This window comes from Heterodontus francisci, chromosome 9 (genome assembly GCF_036365525.1).
Source record: "Heterodontus francisci isolate sHetFra1 chromosome 9, sHetFra1.hap1, whole genome shotgun sequence".
Classification (NCBI taxonomy): Eukaryota; Metazoa; Chordata; class Chondrichthyes; order Heterodontiformes; family Heterodontidae; genus Heterodontus; species Heterodontus francisci.
In genome coordinates this window covers 32,940,480-32,965,053 of record NC_090379.1, presented here as the reverse complement: position 1 = coordinate 32,965,053, position 24,574 = coordinate 32,940,480, and the positions used below count along the sequence as shown (strand labels likewise).

Below are 24,574 nucleotides of genomic sequence, written 5' to 3'. Positions count from 1 at the left end.
TCAGTCAAGGATGTGACAAACCTGTGATGGCCTTCACACTCAGAAAGCTCATTGTAAATTAGCCTTGGTGAGTGTCAAAGAATATCACTTGGGTGGCAGCCATCACCAGTGGCACCTTACCTATTATCTATCAGCACCTTCTGGACATGAGACACATTGAATAGGTTAGAGAAACACAAAGTACAAAAACACACAAGAATGACTAAAGCATGGGACAGTAGAAAAAAAAGACGTGCATTCATATAGCACTTTTCACAACCACCAGACATCTCAGAGCACTTTACAACCAATTGAGTACCTTTGAAGTGTAGTCACTTTTGTAATGTAGGAAACATGGCAGCCAATTTGCACACAACAAGCACCCACAAACAGCAATGTGGGAACGATCAGATAATGTGTTTTTGTAGTGTTGATTGAGGGTTAAATATTGGCCAGAACACCAGGGATAACTCCCTTGCTCTTCAAAATAGTGCCTTGAGATCTTTTACATCCACCCGAGGGGGCAGACAGGGCTGCAGGTTGACGTCTCATCTGGAAAACAGCACCTCTGACAGTGCAGCACTCACTCAGTACTGCACTGCAGCATCAGCCTTGATTTTTGTGCTCAAGTTCTGGAGTGAAACTTGAATCCAGAACCTTATGATTCAGAGGACAGAGAGCTATCAATCGAGCCATGGCTGGCAGCAAGATATGGCCACCTTTCCATGTATTGAAGTAACAAAGAGCAAAAAAGACTGCCAAGACTTCTGGAGAGATGAAATGTCATTGCTCTGAAATGTTCACTGTTTCGCTCTCCGCAGATGCTGCCTGAGTATTTCCAGCATTTTCTGCCTTTATTTCAGATTTCCAGCAACCACAGTATTTTGTTTTTGTTTTAATTCACTGCCACTTCTCTTCCAGGAAAACCCACCTTGAAGAAGCTTTGCTCTGCTCTCCAATGGGAAACCCATTAATCTCTTTTACCTTATTCACCTTTGTTTCTCTCTATTTCCCTTCTCTGGTTTGATCAAGTATCTACTAAAACTCGCTTTCATACCCACATCACCTTCTTCCGCAACGATCTCCCACTCAGATTTATTCCACGCAGATTCCAACTGAAATTCCACTTTTTGCATTTCCTATCCACGCTTACATAACTCCTAGACATTCAGCAAATATTGAAATAAACCATTTACAAAAAGTAATTTGTTATGTGCAATATCCTCCCTTACAACTAGGGAACTTTTGACAGATTCCAAATCACTTCCATTGCACAGTACTGTCAAACTCAAAAGTATACTGCACGCCACTTCTCGAGTTACGTACAATAGAAAAGCAGACCCATTTGCATTCCAGAAATACTTGTATTAGAAGTAAACCAGACCAAAAACCACAATGATAACAGTTTTACACTTTCCACATGAAATAAGCATAAAATTACAGCCTTAGACTGATGAAAAGTGCTAATTGTGATTTCAAATAATTAATATTTGCACATAATGGTTTCAATGGTAGCTGTGGGGACAGAACAGACAAACTGTCACCCACTCATTACACAAGTCAGATGGTACTGCATGCAAAAGTATTCGGCTAGTTTTGCATGCAATGTTAAGAACCTCAGCAGATTTCCCCATAGGATACTATAATTTCAAATGTACATCCTCAACATCAATCCCTTCAGATGACAGGTGCTCTCTTTTAAAATCTTAATCGGGACAGATCTTTGGTTGATGCATCTAAAAATGTCATCTTTTTTCCCCACCACTCAAATGTCCTCTCTCAAACCGTTGGCTCCTTGCTTGGACACAATTACGTGGTGCAAGGCATCCTCCAGCTCCTCAATCAAGTGGCCACTATTTGCACGACATCAGAGTCAACAGGCTGCACCACTATGGGGAGCATCACAGGTCAGGCCTAAACTTGTCCTCCGACTGATGTCTACACACTCTCACACTTTCAGCAGGGATTTCAGCACAGCAATCAGAAGCAGCGACACTGGCTGATTTTCACCTCCCCATTCCAGATAATTGAGGCCAATTGGAGGGCCTTTTCTGAGATCAGTGGAAGCCACATAAAAAGTTCAAAAGATATAATAAAACAAAAAAAGACTGACATGTTTAAGCCGAGGAGATAAACTACTTCCCTTCGCGATACAGAAGAAGTTACCTATTGTGCAACTGTGCATCCATCCTTCAGCTGCAAGTATCATAATACAATCCTAGTTAGTTTTGAACCACAAAGTTTATACTTTACTACTACAACCCACATGTTGCAGGTTTAGATGAATAGTGTATAGCGTAGGAATGCACACACAGTGGAACCAATGCAGCAGGTTACCACAGAGAATATATCATATGCATGTTTTTCCAAGTCTAGTTATGCACATCTCAAAAAGGACATTGCCAGGAATTCTCTTCCATTATTGAAATTTGTTATCCATTTTGTCAATGGCAGCAATGACAGAAAATACACTATATTTTATTTTAATTCACTCTCAAGAGATGGGAGTCACTGACAAGTCTGGCATTTATTGTCCATCCCTAGCTACCCTCAAGAAGGCGTTGATGAGCTTTCTTCTTGAACCACTGCCGTCCATGTGGTGAAGGTACCTCCACAATGCTGTTAGGTAGAGTGTTCCAGGATTTTGACCCAGGGTTGATTAAAAGGGATGGTGCACAACTTCCAGCTGATATTCCTCTGCACCTGCTGCCCTTATCCTTCTAGATGGTGGAGTTCACAGGTTTGGGTAACAGCTTAATATGAGTGGCTTGATAAAACACTTCAGAGAGGAGTTAAGAGTCAATCACATTGATGTGGGACTGGAGACATTTAGGCCATACTGGGTAAGGTTTCAATAGACGATATGACTGCTTCATGGTCATTTTTACTGATACCAGCTTTATTTTTTTTTTAATCATTTAAAAAAACTGAATTCCAATTCTCAAATGGCCATGGTGGGATTTGGTCACATGGTATCAATCTAGGCCTCTGTAACATAACCACATTACTGTACCCATCACGTATCCAACAGACCTAATGAAAAAATGAAACAACTCCAAACTCTTATAACACAGAACAGTATTTCACAGATTAAAAAAAAAGACAGCACATCACCAATCACCACAACTTGGTAAAAGTATTTTTTTTATCGCTGTGCAGAAGTCAACACTTTAGATCAAGGGTACAGTTCTTTATCTGAGCATTACATCTTGTACCAGAGGATGTGGTTTGCCATCACAATAACATGCACCCAGATAAGATGAGAGTTTAATCTACCTTGCATTCAGAAGTGTTTACATACCAGGGACCCAGGAATCACTGATTCTGGAATACTTCTGATGACCATTGTTTTATTAAGAAAGCATTTAAAGCAGCAGTTATGGGTGAAGGAAAAATGTGATTGTCATAACAGCAAAAGGATGTTTAGCTGCAGAATATTGAATGCTGGAACAATGAGTAAGAGACCACACAAAATTTAGGAGCATGCCACTGAAAGTACAAAAGTTTATAAAAAGAAACAGGAGTTCTGAAGACCAACAGCAAACTGAAATGTTGAATTCTAATAAAAGGTTTTTCCCTCTCCTGTATGAAGCAGAGTCTCTACAGGAACATGCTGATAGCTATACTTTTTTTTTTTAAAGGTATGGAATCTTGAGAAATTCTGTATGCAAGCATCAATCTTCTATCCGAGTTAACATACGCAGAACATAACAGAATTAAGCTGTGGAGATACAAACTATTATCCAATTGCTTTATCAAAACCAAAACAAAAACCAAATGGGAAGAGCTTATGAGTTATCAAATATCAAGATATGGGATACTGAAACTGCAGGATGACCAGAATATTTGAATTGCTCCTCATGAATGTGAATTACCAATGCAACATTTTTTAAGTTATTCATTCTCGGAATGCAAGCATTGTTGGCAAGGCCAGCATTTGTTGCCCATCCCTAGTTGCCCTAGAGAAGATGGTGAGCCTTCTCCTTTGACCACTGCGGTCCATGGGGTGAAGGTACTTCTACAGTGCTTAGGCAAGGAGTTCCAGGAATTTAACCCAGTGACCATGAAGGATCAGAGATATATTTTCAAAATCAGGATGGTAAAAGACTTGGAGGAGAATTTGGAAGTGATGCTGTTTGCATGCACATACTATCGGTGTCCTTCTAGGTGGTGGAAGTCATGGCATTGGGAGGTGCTGTCAAAAAAAGCCTCGACAGGTTGCTGCAGTACATCCTGTGGATAGGACACACTGCAGCCATGGTACACTGTGGTGGAAGGGGGGCAGATCAATTGCACTGCCTTGTCCTGGATGATTTCAAGAGGTGGCCCACTCGTCACAGAACATCCAGCCCCAGATCTGATCTCAGAACCACAGCATTTATGTGGTTGATCCAGTTGAGTTTCTGGTAAATGGTGACCCCAGGATATTGATGGAATGACAGCACATATAAGGTAAGAAATTAGCAAGCAGGACCGCAAAAAGTAGCAATCTCTGGACTGGTCCCAATATCACACACAGGTAAGTATAGAAATAGGAGGACAGAGAGATGAATGTGTGGCTGGAAAGATGGTGCAGGAAGGAGGGAGGGCTTTAGATTCCTGGGACACAGTGACCAGTTCTGGAGGAGATGAGACCTGTACAGGTCAGAGGGGTTGCACTTGAACAGAGATAGGACAAATTTCCTTGCAGGGCAATTTTCGACTGCTATTGGGAGGTGTTAAAATAAAATAAACTTGGCAGGGGTGTGGGAACCAGTAGATAACATGACAGAGGAACACAAGGAACCGAAGTGCACAAAGAATTGAGAGGCAGACAGATTGCACAAGAGTAGGAAATTGTAAAGTATTGGGTGAGATCAGAGTGGGAGGGAAAGTTTTTAAAAAAGTCTAAATTAGGGTTACTGTCCATGTATGTGAATGTGCAGAGGAGTGTGGTAAATAAGGTCAATGAGCTGCAGGTGCAGATAGCCACGTGGAAGCATGATATCGTGGTGATAACAGGGACCTGGCTCAAAGAAGGGTACTAAATATTCCTGGATAAAAGGTATTCAGGAAAGATAGGAAAAGAAAAGGGGGAAGGGTGGCAGTTTTGATTAAGAAGAATGCTGCAGTGCTGGAGAGAGAGGATGTCCAAGAGGGGTCAAGGACAGAATCTATTTGGCTAAAAGTCAGGAACAAAAAAAGGTGCAATTACATTGCTGTGTGTAGTCTATAGACCACTAGCTAGTGGGAAAGATGTAGAGGAACAAATTTGCAAGGAAATTACAGAGAGGTGCAAGAATTATAGAATGGTTATAATGGGGGACTTTACTTATCTGAATATAGACTGGGATCATCATCTTTTTCTTTGGCCTCCTTGTCTCGAGAGGTGGTCAGTGTCTGGAGGTGGTCAGTGGTTTGTGAAGCAGCACCTGGAGTGACTATAAAGGCCTGGACTGGGATAGTAGTAGTGTAAAGGGTAGAGGGGCAAGAGTTTCTAAAGTGCTTTCAGGGAAATTTTCTACAACAGTATGTTTCTCGTCTAACAAGAAAGGAGGCACCTTGGTCTTGGGAATGAGGTTGGTCAAGTGGATTAAGTGTCAGTAAGGGAACATTTAGAGGACAGTGATCATTGCATCATAAGTTTTAGATTGGTTATGGAAAAGGAACAATACAGAGTAAGAATAATGAACTGAGGGAAAGCCAACTTCAAATGAGGAAAGAATGGATCTGACCCAGATAAAGTGGAATCATAGGTTGCAGGAAAAACGGTGCCTGAACAATGGGCTGCCTTTAAAAAAAAAGAAATGGTTCGGACACAGTCAAGGTATAATCCCATGAAGGGGAAAGTTAGAGCAAACAAATCCAGACCTCCCTGGATGATGAAAGAGCTAGAGATGAAGAAGAAGAAAAAAAGCATGCTTATGATAGATGTCAGGTGGATAATACAAATGAGAACCATGCAGAATATAGAAGGTTCAGAGGGGAAGTGAAAAGGCAAATAAGGGAAGCAAAGAGTGAGCATGAAAAAAAGACTGGCAATTAACATAAAAGGGAATCCCAAAGTCTTCCACAGGCATATAAAAAGGGTGGTAAAAGGAGGAGTGGGACTGATTAAGGAGCAAAAGGGGATTTACACATGGAGGCAGGGGGCACAGCTGTGATATAAATACTTTGCATTTGTCTTTACCAAGGAAGATGCTGCACAGGTCATGGTGAAAGGATGCAATTCAAACACTTGAAGGGTTTAAAATTGATGAGGAGGTATCGGATAGGCTAACTGTACGTAAAGTTGATAAGGCACCAGGACCGATGAGATGCATCTGGAGGGAAGTAGTGAGTGGAAATAGTAGAGGCACTGGCCATAATTTTCCAGTCTTCCCTAGACTCAGGGGTGGTGCCAGAGGACTAGAGAATTACAAATGTGGCACCCTTATTTCAAAGAAAAGTGTAAAAATAAGCCCAGCAACTACAGGTCTGTCATTTTAACCTTGAAGAAGCTTCTAGAAAATGATAATTTAGGACAAAATTAAATAGTCACTTGGACAAATGCAGGTTAATTAGGGAAAACCAACATGGATTTGTGAAGGACAAATCACGTTTAACTAACTTGTAGGTTTTTTTTTTGATGAGGGCCGGGATTGTGTGTAAACCCCTCCGCGGCAGGGGAATGGACTATCACGACAGGAGTCGGCCAGGGGGGCCTTTGACGACGGCTTACCGCACAGAGGCCAATTGAGACCCTTAGTGGCCTATTAACAGCCAATAAGGGCCTCTTCCTGCCACCGCTGGGATCTTACCAGCAGCTGTGGGGGGGGGGGGGGGGGGGGGGGGGCGAGGTCGCCACTGCACAGGGAGGACGCCTTGTAAAAGAGTTGAGTCACTGGGCAAAGACAGGAAGAGAGTCTTTTTAAAAAAAATACTTTTCACTTAGAACTTTTTCAATGGTTCAGTAGCCTGAAACTGCACAAAACGTATATACCATACCAGCAGCAACACATGTTTGACTTATGGTATGTGCCAAGTTAAGCCATTTCAAAATAATCAGCTGTTTGGGCACTACAATTGGATTAAAAATAACCCTCAGCTATTGGGGGTGTACCACACCAAGACACAGTTCTGAAGATATCACATTTGATTAGGACAACTTAGGACACCTCAGTAGAAAGATTCCACCAGTCAAAATGGCTGGAATCACATGAAATGTAGCTCCTTGGGCAGGACAGTGCAGTGTGCCCATGCAGTGGTTTCCCTCAAGGAAGCAACGCTGAAGAGGAAAAGGCAAGCAAAATGGAAACCTCTCCTAATCCGAGCTAGCCTTGGCGTTTTCATTGAGAATTGAATGAGGATCTACAAGAATAGAGAGTGATTATTCTAAAAACTGACAACTTGTTGGCATTTGTCACCAGCTTTTTTTCTGCATTATACTTTGACATTGAGCACATCAATTGTGGCAGGAATAACCTTGTGGAGCTTATTTCCATTCAGTTACATAGAATTTATAGCACAAAAATAGGCCAAAGTTTGTGCTTTGAATGAAGAAGGGGGCCATGATACCTCACTTCAACACAAAGCTGTTGAACTGGCTCATCCGCCACCCTCCCTGCACACTCCCCACCAACATCACCATTGTCAGGAACAAGCAAGATACTGCAATCTGCAGATTTCCATACTGAACATCCATCAAGAATCAGACAGACATACATTAGCACACGAGAAAGTGCATTTGGCAGAAAGATGATCACCGGCTGGCATCACCCCCACAAGTCAGACTACACAATGTGCAGACAATACCAAATGAGGGGACGCAGCCCAGGAACTACAAAATGAGACAAAATATACAAGTAGGCAGATAACACTTAATATTGTGGGGCAGGGTGTCTTATGAGGAAATGTTGGACAGGTTAGGCTTGTATCCACTGGTGTTTAGAAGAACAAGTGGCAACTTGATTGTAACAGAAGATCCTGCGAGGTGCTGACAGGGTGGATGTGGAAGGAGGTTTCCCCTTGTGGGAAAATCTAGGACTAGGGGGGTCACTATTTAAAAATATGGCGTTGCCCATTTAAGACAGGAGATGTGGAGAAATTTTTTCTGAGGATTCTTTGGAACTCTATTCCTCAAAAGGCAGTGGAAGCAGAGTCTTTGAATATTCTTAAGGCAGAGGTAGGTAGATTCTCAATAAGCAAGTGGGTGAAAGGATATTGGGGGTAGGCAGGAATGTGGTGTTGAGTTTACAATCAGATCGGTTATGATTTTATTGAATGGCAGAGCAGGCTTGAGGGGCCGAGTGGCCTACTCCTAATTCGTATGTTCGTATGTATTGGAAGCAAAAAAAAAAAATGGACGCAAGTGTGTCATCAATATGCAAAAATTGCTAAGGATAAAGTTGAAAATGATTGTTGTGTTCCTACCTTTCTACAACCTAAGGATTTAAGTAGACTTATTATTCCCCTGCCCCAAATTCATTATTACCGTTATGCTGTCAACAAAGTGAATGCTAAACGATGACTCCTGCTTTGCTTTAGTTCCAGAGAAAGTCACAGTTAAACTGTTCAATGCTCTAATTAAACCACATCAAGAGCACTGTTCCCAGTTCTGGTCACCACTTCAAGCCCTGTAGGCAGCAAAGGAGAAGAGCAAGGGGACTGATAACTACCAGAGAAATAATGAGGAAAAGCTGCAGAAATTTGATTTTTTAAGCCCTGAACCAAGGTGACTTTAGAATCATAGATAGAATTATACAGCATAGAAGCAGGCCAGTTGGCCCACCTTACTTGTGTAGACAAGGGGATATCTAAAAATGGCTCGAAAAAAAAGTTAGATCTAGCATCTTACTTCAAACTAAATCATGATTGGAGGACAAAGAGGAACATGGTCCAACTAGCCAAAGGCAAGATAGTTTAGTTCTGGAATCACATTCTGTGCAAGATATTTCCATAGTCTTAGCTATAAAGAAACCATTGTGTTTTGTGGAGTTTGATCTATAATTTTCCATATAACCTTTAATCTAATCTCAACATTTACATAGAAACAAAAAAAAAACTTGCATTTTTATAGTGCCCTTCATGATCTTGGTACATCTGAACATACTTTACAGCTAATTAAGTATTTCTGAAGTATAGCCATTGTTGTGAAGAAAATGTGGCAGCAAAATGTTCTAAAGATAGAAATCGAGATAGAAAAAGACAGACTTGTATTTATATTGCACCTCACGGCCTCAGGACCATTGTCCCCTTTAAAATTTAGTTATTGTGCATGGCCTGTTTTTTTTTTCCAGTGGGCATTCCCTTTAAATTTCTTTTGCACAGTTACACACACGCATTATTTCTCACAGAACAAGGCCTGTAGAGTACCTTTCAGGCTACTGCGCAGCTTATTGGGAACATTGTTGAGGACATCCTAGAGTGCTTTACAGCCAATGAAATGCTTTTGAAATGTAGTTACTGTTGTAATGCTGGAAATGTATGCAGATGTTTGATCAATGTTGGTTGAGGGATAAATATTGGCCAGGGCACTGGGAAAACACCCCATCCAATTGTGCCATGGGATCTTTTACATCCACACGACAGGGTAATTGGGGCCTCAGTTTAACATCTCACTAAAAAGATAGTACCTCAGACAATGTGGCACGCCCTTGGAACTGCACTGAAGTGTCAGCCTAGATTATGTGTTAAATTGCTCAAGTGGGCCTTGATCCCGTGGCCTTCTGAATAAGAGGCTAGAGGGCTACCACCGAGTCAATAAAAGCAAAATACTGCAGATGCTGGAATTCTGAAATAGAAACAAGAAATACTGGAAATACTCAGCAGGTCTGGCAGCATCTGTGAAGAGAGAAGCAGAGTTAACGTTTCAGATCAGTGACCCTTCTTCAGAACTGGCAAATATTAGAAATGTGTAAGGTTTTAAGCAAGTAAAGCGGGTGTGGGGCAGGAGATAACAAAGGAGAAATTGTAGATAGGACCCCATCAGCCTCCATATCCAAAGGATCATCCTCCGCCATCTCCAGCGTGAAGCCACTACCAAACTTCCCCTCCCTTCCCATCAGCATTCCGAAGGGATCGTTCCCTCCATGACAACCTGGTCCACTCCTCCATTACCCCCACCACCTCGTCCCCTTCCCATGGCACCTTCCCCTGCAATCACAGGAGGTGTAATACCTGCCCATTTACCTCCTCTCTCCTCACTATCCCAGGCCCCAAACACTCCTTTCAGGTGAAGCAGTGATTTACTTGTACTTCTTTCAATTTAGTATACTGTATTCGCTGCTCACAATGTGGTCTCCTCTACACTGGGGAGACGAAACGCAGACTGGGTGACCGCTTTGCGGAACACCTCTGCTCAGTCCGCAAGCAGGACCCCGAGCTTCCGGTTGCTTGCCATTTCAACACTCCTCCCTGCTCTCATGCTCACATCTCTGTCCTGGGATTACTGCAGTGTTCCAGTGAACATCAACGCAAGCTCAAGGAACAGCATCTCATTTACCGATTATGCACACTAAAGCCTGCCGGACTGAACATTGAGTTCAATAATTTCAGAGCATGATAGGCCCCCCATTTTGCTTTTATTTTTAGTAATTTTTCTTTAATTTTTATTTTGCGTTTTATTTTATTTCAACTTAGTTTGTTCAGTTTGCTTACCCACAGTTTTATTTCATGTTTGTACTTCAATTTTCAGTCTGTTATCACCCTATCTGTACTAATGCTTTGTCTTTCAACACACCATTAACATATTGTTTGCCTTTGCTCCATGACCTTCTGGTCAGCTATTCTGTGACCTTGTCCTATCTACACCTTCTCCTTTGTTATCTCTTGCTCCATCCCCACTTTACTTGCTCATAACCTTTCACATTTCTAATATTTGCCAGTTCTGAAGGAGGGTCACTGACCTTAAACGCTAACGCTGCTTCTCTCTCCACAGATGCTGCCAGACCTGCTGAGTATTTCCAGCATTTCTTGTTTTTATACCACTGAGTCAAGTCTGACACCACAGGTCACCTTTAATGTAAAACATCCCACAGCATTTTCAGAGGTGAAAGTGGACAGCATGCCCTGGTGTCAGATGAATAGGTAAATGAAAGCATGATCAAAGGGGTAGAGATTGAAAAAAGGCTTTACAAGGCAATGGCGGTTCAAGGGGAGTATTTCAGAGTTTAGGGACCAAAAACAACAAAAGATTCTTGCCACTAATGTAGAGGGAGTATACAAAGAAAGTCAGAGTCAGAAGAGCAGAGAGCATGTTCTGAGAAAGTTTCTGTGATAGGGACGGAAGGCAAAACTATAAAAAAAAAGAGATTTGTGAATGAATACAAGGATTATGAACTGTGGGGGACTGAGTGTCAATGGTAGTTGGTGAACAGACAAGAGTTAAGGGAGAAGGCTGGGTGTGGGATAGGCTGTGCACAGCAGATGGCATTTGGCAGGCTTGCAGGGAAGCATTGGAAAAGGCATGGATGAGGGTTCCAGCAGCAGTGGGGATGGGGCAAAGTCACAGGCGCATGATTCTGCGAAAATGGGTGGTCTGGGATTGGATATGGGGTTTGGAGGAAGATTGAAGATGCACATCAGGTTTTTGGCAAGACGGAAACCCTAGAGGATGATTGAGTCAGGGGCTTGAGTGCAGAGCTTTTAGTAGGAGCCAAACAGAATGACTTTGGTTTGGTGATGTTAAGTTGGAGAAAGTTTTTGCCTATACAATTATACTGTTGAACAGCACAATAGTGGTTGTAGAGTCAAGAGTGATAGCAGAAAGATAGAACTGGGCAGGGCATTGTCAGCACATTTTCTTTATGAAAAAAAAGGCTGTTGTCAGAGAAGACAGACTGTCCATCCTGAACTTTTTAAATAGAGATATTCAGCCAGTATTATTTATTTTATTTTTTTTTTTTAAAGTGTTAAATCAACATAGGATTAACTGTTCCTGATGGTATAATTACTAGTTCAGAGCCACTGTCACTTATCTGATAATTACCAGCAACTTGCACCACATCCCAATTAGCCTGCTCCCAGAGCAACTACATTAGGCTTTATAAGCATTCCAGTAAGGACATTATTTTGAAATTCAGAGCCTTCCATGGCTAACTAGAATTTAATGACAATGGTTCTCCAACTACAGTAAACAGCATTCCATGAAACATAGTTTGTACAACATAAAAAAGGTTTCAAAATTAGCATATGCTGCCGAGCCCTCATTTTGTACGTGTGTGTGGGTGTGTAGTCATCACACACAATTGAAGCAGCCTCTCATTCAAGTCCAACCCACTCAGTATTATTCTGGTAACCAATGACATCATGCTGGAGGAAGGCAGGCTTCAATTAAAACTTCAACCATTAACATGTTAATTATTTATTGTATTCACTTTATCTCTCAAGACGCTGTGACATTTAAATCCTCTGGCTGACGACAGCTCTCTTGCTGGGGCTGCATTTGTTAAAAGAAAGTCAATGACTTCTTTTGTGCCAGACACCAATTTTTTCCCCCCCATAGGTATTAGGAACTGCTGCCAAATTTGCTTGCCCATGGATCCTGATGCATAATGGCTGGAGCAATGCACTTAGCAACCAGTGCCAAAATAGATCATTGGCTTTTAAACCCCACAGCAACATTTTCACAACAGCACCACTGAACAGAGCATACTGCCATACTTCATTAGGGGGTGGATGGGGCAGTGAATTGCAATATGCCATTCTTCCAACTCTAGGACTGGGTTAAAATTTATCTGGAAAGTTCTATCACAGGTGGAGACAAGATGCACTGATGCTCCGAGCTCTATGAATGTGGTTCACCCTTCTCTATATCACCCTGGCCAATTGTCCAGCATGGGGCATGGAGATTCTTACGAAATCAGTGATGGGCAAGTTGTCTAAAATCTGATATATGTGTGAAAGCATCACCTCATCACCAAAATGCATCACCTCACACTTCTCAGAATTAAATTCCATTTGCCACTGCTCTGCCCATCTTTCCAGCCCACCTATATCGTCTTGTAATCTAAGGCTTTCCTCCTCATTATTTACGACACCACCAATAGTGAACACAGTTTCACAACTACTAAAGCCGGAAAGCCTGTTGATGTTCACTATCGAGACTAATCTGCAACAACTACTTGAGGGAGATACCCATGACAACCTACCCCAGGAAAGAGTGAAGACCTTCAGGTAGAGAGAAGGAGAAAACTACACAAACACACACTCCAAAGTTCCCCTTGGCCATAAGTGTAGGAGGAGGAAAAATGTCATAATGATCCAGTAGAGGGTGTTCTTGTGAGACTGGAGCAAAGGCACAATGCCAGGGTAATGAAGTGGTAAGCTATGCTGTGCACTGCTATCCTGAATTACAGCCATCACGGTTTGTTTACAGAGGCAAATACATAAAGTGTTGAGTTGCCCATGTTTATTCCATACAAAGTTTTTTAAAAATGTACTTCTTAACATTTGTGCTAGGGATTATCTCCGAAGGAATTAGTAAATCCTAGTAGGGATTAGTGAACTGTGCATTTTAGTCTCCACCTCTTGCCAATCTGAGTAGGTACAGAAACAGCTAAGGAACCAATAATACCAAATGTGCTGCACAAAACAATTTTAAACGCACAATTGAGACAGTGAACCAGCACTCAGTAGTCTAAGACTAGGCGTGCTCTGTCTATTTCACAGCTCTGAATTCGCATCGCAACAAAACTCAAAAGCCTTATTACTAATTATATCGTGAAGCAGAGCTAGGATGCTCCAGCTGCCAACCAACTAGGGGCAACCTATTTTTCAACATTAGTGATGTGCAGCTCACCATCACCATTGGTGCATTATGCCTTTCCTCTCCAGTACCAAGGCAAAGCGCTATTCATCCAAAAATGGACAACTTTTGAAGCACTTGTTCCTGTAGATGCTCCAGGAAGCCCAGCACGTGTTGGAGACTTCATGTATAAACCTCAAATTGTGGGAGAAAAACACAACCAACTGTCCCAGAACCCACAGCCTCTCACTCAGACTTAGGTCACAAGTGCAACAATAACATTTGGTAAAGTATCTCTCTTCACTTCAGGGAGGAGGGAGAGTTACCTGGACACTGCTTCAGGAGACAGTCACACCCCTTCAATTAATTACATCAAATTTGGACTGTGGTGAGGGACAGGAGGGCGTGACTGCGAGTGAGGCAGGTAGGGGAAATCCAGAATTTAGCTGTGGAGGAGCCTCAGTCAGTGACCTTAACCAATAGGCGTGAGGTTCTTGCTCCCGGTGTGGACGAGGGCACAGACTGCAGGGAGGATGAGCGAACTGACCACAGCAGCGTGGTTCAGAGTGCCATTCAAGTGGGGGTGGGGTGGGAGAGAAAAGAGAAATGCAGTTGTAATAGGAGATAGCATAGTTAGGGGAATAGATACTTTTTTCTGCAGCAAAGACAGGGAGTCCCAAAGGCTGTGTTGCCTACCTGGTGCCAAGGTTAAGGACATCTCTTCTGGGCTAGAAGGAAAGGATCCAGTTGTCGTGGTCCACGTAGGTACCAATGACATAGGTAGGACTAGGAAAGAGGCTCTCTGAGGGACTATGAGCAGCTCGGGGCTAAATTATAAAGCAGAACCACAAAAGGTAATAATCTCCGGATTACTATCTGAGCCATGTGCGAATTGGCATAGGGCAAATAAGATTAGAGAGGTAAATGCGTGGCTCAAAGATTCATGTGGAAGAAATGGGACACTGGCACCAGTATTGGGGAAAGAGCTGTTCTGTTGGGATGGGCTGCACTTGAACCATGCTGGGACCAGTGTCCTGGTGAATCATATAACTAGGATTGTAGATAAGGCTTTAAACTAAATAGTGGGGGGATGGTTCAATTAAAGGGAAGTTTAAAAGTCGAAGAGTAACGAGAGAGCAGAGGTGCAGGGTAGTGAATGGGCATACATTAATCAGAGTGCGAAAGGAAGGGACAGAGAATACAAGCATAAGAGTACAGCAGAAATTAGAACGAGAGTAGGTAAAAATGGTAAAAAAAAGTCCAAGTTTAAGGCTCTTTATCTGAATGCACGTAGCATTTGTAACAAGATAGATGAGCTGGTGGCACAGATAGCTATCAAATCATATTCATTTATTTCTATCAGAGAGATGTGGTTGCAGGATGACTAGGACCGGAATCTCAATGTTCAAGGATATTCGACGTTCCAGAAGAATAGGCAGGAGGGAAAAGGAGGTGGGGTAGCTTTGTTATTAAAAGGAAGGGATCAGTGCAGTTGTGAGTAATGATATAGGTGTAATAGATCGTGATGTAGAATCAGTTTGGGTGGAAATAAGAAATAGCAAGAGGAAGAAATCATGGGTGGAAGTGGTCTATAGGCCCCTGAGGAGTTGCCTCTCTGTAGTCCAAAATATTAAATCAGGAAATAATGGAGGCGTGCAAGAAGGACACTGCAATTATCATGGGTGATTTTAATCTGCATATAGACTGGACAAATCAAATTGGCAAGGGTAGCATGGAAGGCGAATTTGTAGAGTGCATCAGGGATTGTTTCTTAGAACAATACTTTGCAGAACCTACCCGGGAATAGGCCATTTTAGATTTGGTATTATGTAATGAGGTAGGATTAATAAGAGATCTCATAGTTAAGGATCCTCTAGGGGGAAACGATGATAACATGGTAGAATTTCAAATTCAGTTTGAGGGTGAGCAACTCGGGTCTCAAACCAGTGTCTTCAACTTGAACAAGGGCAATTACAGAAGTATGAAGAAAGTTGTCTAAAGCAGGCTGGGAAAATAGACTACAGGGGAAGTCAGTAGATGAGCATTGGCAGACTTTTAAGCAGATATTTCAAAACACTCAAACATTTTTTTCCCAGTCAGAAGGAAGGACTCGAAGAGAACGATCAACCACCCGTGGATAACAAAGGAAGTTAAGGAGAGTATCAAATCAAAAACGAAGGCGTATAAAACAGCAAAAGCTAGAGGTAGGCCCGAGGATTGGGAATTTTGTAGAAACCAGTAGCGGATGACTAAAAAGCTAATAAAGAGGGAGAAAATTGATGAGAGTAAATTGGCAAGAAATATAAAAACAAACAGTAAGAGCTCCTATGGGTATATTAAACGGAAGAGAGTAGCTAAAGTAAGTGTGGGATCCTTAGAGGATGAGACTGGTGAATTAACAACAGGAAACAGGGAAATGGCAGATAATTTAAAACAATATTTTGCATCGGCCTTCACTGTGGAGGACACTATAAACATCCCAACAATAATAGATGAACAAGGTGTAAATGGGAGGCAGGAACTTGTAACAACCTCCATCAGGAGGGAAAAAGTGCTGGACAAACTGATGGGACTAAAGGCAGACAAGTCACCAGGGCCTGATGGCGTGCATCCAAGGGTTTTGAAAGAAGTGGCTGCAGAGATAGTGGGGGGCATTGGTCACAATATACCAAAACTCACTGGATTCTGGTAGGGTACCAGCAGATTGGAAAACCGCTAATGTATTGCCCCTATTCAAGAAAAGGAGGGAGACAGAAAGCAGGAAACTATAGACCAGTTAGCTTATCAGTCATTGGGAAAATGCTAGAGTACATTATTAAGGAAGAAATAGCAGGACTTTTAGAAAAGCTTAATGCAATCAAACAAAGTCAACATGGTTTCATGAAAGGGAAATCATGCTTGACAAATTTGTTACAGTTCTTTGAGGATATAACAAGAAGTGTGGATAAAGGAGAACCGGTAGATGTAGTGTAGCTGGATTTTCAGAAGGCATTCGATAAAGGTGCCACATAAAAGGTTATTGCACAAAATAGGAGCTCAGGGTATTGGGGGTAATGTGTTGGTGTGGATTGAAGATTGGCTAACACACAGAAGGCAGAGATTCGGGATCAATGGATCTTTTTCAGGTTGGAAAGCCATAACTAGTGGGGTGCCACAAGAATCTGACCTAGGGCCTCAACTATTTACTATCTATATTAAATGTCTTGGACAGAGTGTAGTGTATCCAAATTTGCTGACGATACAAAAATAGGTGGGGAGGCATGTTGTGATGAAGACACAAAGAACCTGCAAGGGCACATAGTTAGGTTAAGTGAGTGGGCAACAACTTGACGGATGGTGTTCAATGTGGGAAAGTGTGAGGTAATCCACTTTGATAGGAAGAATAAAGAGGCAGATTATTTAGATGGAGAAAGACTACAAAATACTGCAGTACAGAGGCATCTGGAAACACAAAAAGTTAGCATGCAGGGAGAGCAGGTAATTAGGAAGGCAAATGGAATTTTGGCCTTTATTGCAAGGGGGTTAGAGTTTAACAATAGGGAATTCTTGTTACAACAAGGTGTTGGGGAGGCCACACTTGGAGTACTGTGTACAGTTTTGGTCCCCGTATTTAAGGAAAGATATACTAGCATTGGAGGCAGTTCAGCAAAGGTTCACTAGGCTGATTCCTGGGATGAAGGGGTTGCCTTATCAAGAATGGCTAAACAGGTTAGGCTTTTATTCTTTGGAGTTTAGAAGAATGAGAGGTGATCTTATTGAAACATACAAGATTTTAAGGGGGCTTGATAGGGTAGATGTTGAGAATATGTTTCCACTGGTGGGCGAAATAGTTACAGAATAAGGGGGCACACATTTAAAACTGAGATGCAAAGGAATTTCTTCTCAGAGGGTGGTGAATCTCTGGAATTCTCTGCCTCAGAGTTGTGGAGGCTAGGTCAGTAAATGTATTTAAGGAGGAGGTAGATACATTTTTGAAATCTTGGAGTTGAGGGTGATGCAGAGCAGGCCCGAAAGTGGGGTTGAGGCCTGGGACAGATCAGCCATGATCGAATTGAATGGTGGGGCAGGCTTGAGGGGCTGAATGGCCTACGCCTGCTCCTATTTCTTATGTTATGCTCATTACCATTGTACCCCTTACTGCAATTGGCTGCAGCAGGAGGGATGGCAAAAAAGTTAAGTCATGAGAAATTGCAGAGACACCTTCCCGATTACATCAGCCTCTTAGCTGCCGAGATAAAGCCCCATTCCTAACCATCCCCATCCCCCCCACCCCCCACAACCACAGAAAGGACCTCGGAGGGAAAAGAGAAAGCAGCTCAAAAATAAAGAAATCATGATTTTAACCAATTATGTACAGAATCCTGCCTTTATATAAATCCTGCCCCAATCAGATTAAGTAGTCGAATTTTATCAAAAGTCAGAAAAAGACACTATTTTAAATTTAAAAAGAATGGAATTAAGCCATCCTCTCTTTGGAAGCTGGAATGCCAAGACAATGTGGTGCCCATCATGTAATCCTGCCACACCTTAGCTGTCAAAACAGGGCGAGGTTGGAGGTGGGAAGCAGTCCAAAGCACCCACGTACAGGATGACTGGCAGGATAGCGGATTGCTAATCTACTGGTAACTACATTTCGAAGCAAAAACAAAAAATAAACCCACTAAGTCTCTCTTGTTAGCACAAGGTTTTGAAACTCTACAAAGAAAGACTTATTTCAAGCAGCACCTAATCTGTCCATCCAACTATCATACCCTCTCTCAAAGATATCCGTGAACACATACACCCACTTCAAATAGCTATGTAGTAAACCATGTGCTTTTACTCTAAACCATCTCTCCATTCACCAAGATAAAAGACCTTTGAACATTAGTTTTTAAAAATGCATTTTCTTCACTCTGCTTAATGTTCCTCCTCCATTCTAGGCCATTGACTGAGTGAGACAACGAATAGGAAGAGAGGGAGGAGGGGAGGGATGGAATGTGGACAGGCATGGAAACCAGAAAATTGCAACCACAAATAAAGAGACTGGCTTGTGAGGGTTCTACATAAAGAATTTCATGCTTACAGGACATCGTTTCATACTGATCTCTATCACAATGCATATATTGTACTGATTCAGCAAGCATTGATAACCCAAGTAGTAAACAGAACAAAGTTCCTGAGTTATGCAAGACTTTAAAAAATCATATGCATCTATAAAATACTTGATCATTTTCAAGCAATTTATTGTATACAAAGAGCTTTCAGATGTTTGAGACATGATAACACTCCCTTTCCTTTAACAATGGTCAATTATGATTAAGTCTCTTATGTAGTGCCCAGACTATAAGTCAGGTGTTGCCAATGTACTACAACTAAAACAAATTTCATTCATGTAGCACCTTTAAGGTAAGGCACAGTGACAAGGTCAGAACTCTGGTGGGGATGGGAGTGGTGGAAAGAGAAGATTTTGAAGGACTTCTCCTTATTCAGTTTCACCCTTCAGACTCGAACAAGTGGGACTCCCCTAAAGACGCTAAAAAGTTTGAGCTAGGAAAAGTGTGATACATTGGAAGACTGGATTGCTGAAATTAACTTGGCTGTGTCTTAATGAGAAATAAGGAAGGTTTCTATGGAAGTGGCTTTCCCCAGTAACTCTGGTCCAATTGGCCTGGGCAGATGGGAAGTAACTGGTTGGCTGGTAGCAGTACGTCTCAGTCTAGCTGAGCTGGAATTCAGATTGGAAGGCAGTGTGGGATTTAATTTCCATGTTGTGGATGACCTTTGGAGAACCTTTAGTGGCCCCCTGTCCTTTTGCTAGCTTGGACTGCAAATGAAGAGCCAGGGTTGAACCATTGAAAGCTCCCTGGAGATATGAAAGTAGCAACCTACATTACTCCCATGATCTCAGCGTGGCTGAAATTAGGTAATGTGATTGGAAAGCACAGTTGGGGGTAAGAAAAGCGACGAGGAAGTGGCAGAATTCTGGTTTCATCTACTTGTGGAATCTTTAAAAAAAATAAAGGCTCCATAACTATTTCAAAACAAAAAAGATCTTCGCCACCCTCCAAGTCATTGATGTCCTTTCTCAGCATCATTTGGACCATCTCGTAGGGGTTTTAAAAAGACCGAACAGAACTTAAAGTAAATACTGAACATGCATTACAAATTTGCAAATTTTCTGATATGTTTGTGGTATGTGAGGTGCCTTGTTATGTGAAAGAAATTGGAAAATCTGCACTAAATAGTTAAAATTCAAATGTTCCTGTTTACATACTTGAATTTATTTTTGCAAGTGTTTGCTTTTCATTGTGTTTAGTATGAGAAGTGTAATTCAGAATATATTTAAATGTTGGCACCTGGTAGAAGCAATGTCACAATGCTTTTGCAAATTTTGATGAGGTGGTCCTTCAGGGCAAGGAAGACTTTTAGCACTGATGTTAGACAAAATAGGCTGAATGAATTTTTCACAACTCTTGCTTTTGTATTTTTTTTCTATTTTATTAGTGGAGAGGGAGTTTCCAAAATTTGTTTTTCTATATTGGTTCTTCCCTCTTTCTTTGCCTTTCACCTCCGCAGCTGCAGTTCTATTGTCAGAGAATAGGTGAAGGAAACTGCACATTTTCCGCAGCATAGATGCTCCTGCTCTACACATCAGCTGATAGGAGGCAGATGTCTGCCCAAAGGCAGACTGAATTGAGCTGGAGACTTGGCATACTCTCCCCATCCCCATGTTCCACAGTGGGGAATTCCACCAGCAGCTCTGTTCTGAGATAACATGACTATATTTAGCAAGTGGTTTGGATCATTGTAGCATCCACTTGCTCCTTGTTTTAAGAGAAAAATATCAGAATATTGTTTAGATTGTTAATTCTTTGTTTCTTCATCTTTTCCTCTCTTCCCTAAATACCTAACTTTCCAATAGGAATGATTCCAATCAATGCAATATATAAGTAGGATATAAATGTTAGAAGAGACTAAAGTAGATATACTCCAGTATTAAGGCACAAGTTTATATTTATATTTTATTTAGAGATACAGCACTGAAACAGGCCCTTCAGCCCACCGAGTCTGTGCCGACCAAGAACCACCCATTTATACTAACCCTACAGTAATCCCATATTCCCCACCACCTACCTACACTAGGGGCAATTTACAATGGCCAATTTACCCATCACCTGCAAGTCTTTGGCGGTGGGAGGAAACCGGAGCACCCGGCGAAAACCCACGCGGTCACAGGGAGAACTTGCAAACTCCGCACAGAATTGAACCTGGGTCCCTGGAGCTGTTGAGGCTGTGGTGCTAACCACTGCGCCACTGTGCCGCCCGAGTGAGAAAGGATTTTTAAAAAATGGCAGGCACAGAATTGCTTTCAGCAAAATTAATAGTTGGTAATAGAGGAAAACTATTACTGGGGTATGCTGTAGACTACTAGGTCAGGGAGAAAGCCTTGACCTGGAACTGTGGGATGAGGTGAGGGTGGCGACTGGTAAGGGGTTAACTATAATAATTGGAAATTTCAACTTAACAGAAATTGACTGGGGCAATAATGTCTTCACTGGTATGTTAATGGAGGCTTTTTTATGCCCCAGTTTGTAGAAAGGTTAACAAAAACAGCAAACATCTCGAATTTGATAGTGAGTGATAGGGACTATCAAATCTCCTACATAAAGGTGGGTAAAGCTTTAAGTACCAGTGATCATAATATGATCACATTTGACATTGCAAGAATTCGAGAAGTTACTTTAATCTTGTTCCATAATAAGTAAGTGGAAATTTTTGTCAGACTGCTGTCCATGCCTATTGGCTTGTTACCTGTATCACCTAAAAAAAAAATCTGTGATTAGATTTCTGTTTACACAATACATATTCAAACTTTAGAGCTGCCTTGGGAATCTCCTTCAAAGAGTGGATTCTTTCTGATCCATTCATCTGCTCCCTCTTGTACATCTGAAAGAAGTGAAGGATTTCTAGAAAAATTGACTTTCATATTTTGAACCAAACTTGACACGTGCCTTCTTGGGTTATTCAGTGCTCCTTTTGGCAGTAGTTATGCTAATGAACAGAGTCATCTGTGGCTTAGTGCTAGCACTCTCTCATCCAAGTTAGAAGGTTGTGGGTTCAAACCCCGCTACCAAAGACTTGAGCACAAAATCTAGGCAGACACTCCTAGGGCGGCACAGTGGTTAGCACCGCAGCCTCACAGCTCCAGTGACCCGGGTTCAATTCTGGGTACTGCCTGTGTGGAGTTTGCAAGTTCTCCCTGTGTCTGCGTGGGTTTCCTCCCACATGCCAAAGACTTGCAGGTTGATAGGTTAATTGGCCATTATAAATTGCCCCTAGTATAGGTAGGTGGTAGGGAAATATAGAGACAGGTGGGGATGTGGTAGGAATATGGGATTAGTGTAGGATTAGTATAAATGGGTGGTTGATGGTCGGCACAGACTCGGTGGGCCGAAGGGCCTGTTTCAGTGCTGTATAACTAAACTAAACTAAACTATTTGTCATTTTGGAAAGTGCTCAAAGTATTAAAATACTGTCTTCCAGCCTCAAAGACAAAGAAAACACTGTACTGACAATACTGAGTAAGGATCAGCAAAAACTAAACAGTTTACTTTTGTGGAAGACCTCAAGGGGTTAAAGGGATTAAAATGACCTTTAGTTTTCTCATTCTAACCTAATCTCCCAAGAGCTTCTGGGCTATAGTTCACATACTGAGCTGGTTATTGTTAGCATTTTTACAACTACAAACTCTAAAACAAACATTTACCTGCAGACTTCACCCTAACCCAATATACAAACAGCATCATCAGTTTGGGAAGGTTCAAAATACACGACATCCATCTCCAAATATTGTTGGGAGACTCTCAGGTTTGCAGATAGCCCTGCCAAAGGTTTATCTGCCATGCATCATTTCCAAGTTCTGTCACTTGAACAAGGGAAAGTTAAGTACAGATTTACAAAAGATTGAAATAAAAATGGAGAACGTTGAAAGAGCAACAAAAAGGAACAGGTGTGGTCAGGGCTGGAAGTTAAGTGAGTCTCTTAATACAGAAGAATTACAAATGCAGACACAGGCTAACTGACCTGTGTCTTTGTGTATGCTTCATGTGAGCCTCCTCCTATCCTTCAGCTAACTCCATCAACATAACCTTCTATTCATTTCTCCCTCAGACTTATTTAACATCCCTCTAAAGGCATCTGTGCTATTTGCCTCAACTACTCCTTGTAGTTCAATAGGACTGAACAAAACAAAAAAAAAAAAGGGGGGGTGAAATGTGCAGAAGCAGAAGAGAATAGGGAGAAGCCCAGTCAGTAAACCTGATTCCCATCAGAGAGGAGTTAGTGAGTCAAATGGCCAGTAAGAAAAGCTTTTAGAAAGCCTGGGAAGAAAATGGCGAAAACAGGGGGGGGGGGGAAAGACATAAAAATCATCCCCGTGAAGCAATAAAAAGGCATTAAAAGAAAAGTGGGTGACTGTTACTAAGCGAGGGGAGGAGAAAGATACACACCAAAAAGAATGGAAAGAAAGCAGAGAGCTGCAGATGTAGGAACTTGATATAAAAACAGGAAGTGCTGGAAATACAGAGATCTGGCAGCATTGCCAAAAACAAAAATTAAAGGACTGGATAACTATTGATTGAATACTTCCCCGACAGTAACAAAGCAGTAACTACCACTGTATTAAATGGGATAGATTTTGAACAGATCCAGCAATGCAAAACTGGGCATCCATGAGGCGCTGTGGGCCATCAGCTGCAGCAGAACTGTACTCAACCACAATCTGTAACCTCATGGCCCAGCATATCCCCCACTCCATTATTACCATCAAGCCACAAGACCAACCCTGGTTCAATGAAGAGTGCAGGAGGGCATGCCAGGAGCAGCACCAAGCATACCTCAAAATGAGGTGCCAACCTGGTGAAGTTGCAACCCAGGACTACTTGCGTGCCAGTGTAAGTAGCATGCGATAGACAGAGCCAAGTGATCCCGCAAGCAAAGATCAGATCGAAGCTCTGCAGTCCTGCCACATCCAGTCGTGAATGGTAGTGGACAATTAAACAACTAACTGCAGGAGATGGCTCCACAAATATTCCCATCCTCAATGATGGGGGAGCCCAGCACATCAGTACAAAAGACAAGGCTAAAGCATTTGCAACAACCTTCAGCCAGAAGTGCCGAGTTGATGATCCATCTCGGCCCCCTCCTGAAGTCACCAGCATCACAGATGTCAGAGTTCAGCCAACGCGATTCACACCACGTGATATCAAGAAATGACTGAAGGTACTGGATACTGCAAAGGCTATGGGCCCAAACAACATTCCGGCAATGATACTGAAGACCTGTGCTCCAGAACTAGCCGTGTCCCTAGCCAAGCTGTTCCACTAGGTGGTGCAGTACTGGCACATGCACAAATGCAGCCTCATAGACTGAAACATCACAGTCTGCGATGTCTCAGACAGCTGCCAGTAATAAAAATGGCACTGTTCAAATGACAAAAAAAAACTGAACCCAAGCCCCCTCACCCCTCAATGGCTGCGATCGCTGCCTACACTCACCCTCCCCACCTCCAAATAGCAACCCCACTCCCTCTCGCGATTGCCGCTTCTCTTCCTCGCTCCCTCCCGCACCCGCCTTCTCACTGCACCTGACTGCTCTCCGCTCCACCCGAAGAAGCAGCGGGGAGGTGTGGGGGGAGCAAGGGGAGTGCTAGCAACAAGCGATCAGCGGGATGAGCAGCGAGTAGGCAAGTGCAGGAGGGAGCAGGGAAGAGGAGGTGAATGAGGCACCGATTGCGGGAGGGAGCAGGGTACTGTTGGATGGGATGGAGGGGACGATCACGGCCGTTGAGGGGTGAAGTAGCACTCAGATGTCATTATGTCTGACGTCATTACACACAGTGACGTTGAT

General features: G+C 42.4%; 1 protein-coding gene across 1 annotated transcript in view; it reads right to left on the bottom strand.

Annotated features, from left to right (window-relative positions):
• Nucleotides 1-24,574, bottom strand: part of itpk1a (inositol-tetrakisphosphate 1-kinase a) — a 250,394-nt gene that overhangs the window by 195,655 nt on the left and 30,165 nt on the right. The window lies entirely within an intron of this gene.